Genomic DNA, 914 nt, shown 5'->3' with positions numbered 1-914 from the left:
GTCAGGCAAGATAATTATAATTTTATACAGTAATTTCATTATTCACAAATAATAAATCTCCCTTATCTATTGCTAATCTAAATAGCTTGGGAGAGGGGAGTCATCGTCCTTTATTCATAGAAAATTAGAAAGTCTTTCTTTCTCATCAACCATTCGCCACGAGTAACAGCCATTTTCCCGCCAAACTACTTGTACGGCAGTTAATGATCGCGTGACTTATTAGCAGCCATATTTGTTTACCAGTAGGATTTGGCAATTCACAAGAGAAGTGATGCTTGTAAACCTAGTAATTTACGCCTCGAAAGTTGGCGAAAGTTTCGAAGCGTTTGGAGAAAAGTTGCGTACATCTTGTACTCAAACAAGTGTCAGCAGTGCACTTCTTGCGCTAATTCTAAGGAAGTCATACTAAATTTCTATTCCGGTTAAAAAATAAGAATGGGGAGTAAAATAGAGTCTTCTGATATAACTATAAGTAACAAAATAAAAAGAATTCTCTTCAGAGCGTCCGGTCCGTCACCGACGTATACGTTCACTCGCCACCGAGGGTTTAGCCCAACTGAGCCACCCCGACACTCGAGAGTCTCGACTACCTCAAGTTAGCAACCCCTCTCAGTGGACGTCGGGTCTCTCTTTCGCTCGTCCTCGCGATGGGGTACCAGTAGACGGCATGTTGTGCCTTCATTTCGCCACCAGTGGATAGTTACGATGGGTGGACCGGTTCTTTTTATTTATATCGCTACTATAGTTATACTGTATTAGTATATATACAAATTTGTATGAAAACTGGCTTGGCTGCATCTTTAATTTCGGCTGCTAAAGTAGCTTCGCGTATAAATTAGTCAGTGCAAGAGAACTCTTATGTAACTTTTCATGTTAAAGGCTATGCATACAGACACAGTGTAAGATGTATTATG

General features: G+C 40.3%; 1 protein-coding gene across 3 annotated transcripts in view; it reads right to left on the bottom strand.

Annotated features, from left to right (window-relative positions):
* The window catches only part of LOC136851910 (dopamine receptor 2-like), a 728,122-nt gene extending 727,576 nt beyond the window's left edge, over window positions 1-546 (bottom strand). For all 3 annotated transcript variants that reach the window (XR_010856995.1, XR_010856994.1, XM_067126265.1), the window contains exon 1: window positions 1-546. This exon is cut by the window's left edge and continues 427 nt beyond it. The gene's annotated coding sequence lies outside the window, so the exon portion shown is untranslated.
* Between the last annotated feature and the right edge of the window lie 368 nt (window positions 547-914).

This window comes from Macrobrachium rosenbergii, chromosome 24 (assembly GCF_040412425.1).
Source record: "Macrobrachium rosenbergii isolate ZJJX-2024 chromosome 24, ASM4041242v1, whole genome shotgun sequence".
NCBI lineage: Eukaryota > Metazoa > Arthropoda > Malacostraca > Decapoda > Palaemonidae > Macrobrachium > Macrobrachium rosenbergii.
Note: the sequence above shows the minus strand (reverse complement) of the source record. Positions and strands in the feature narration are given on the sequence as shown.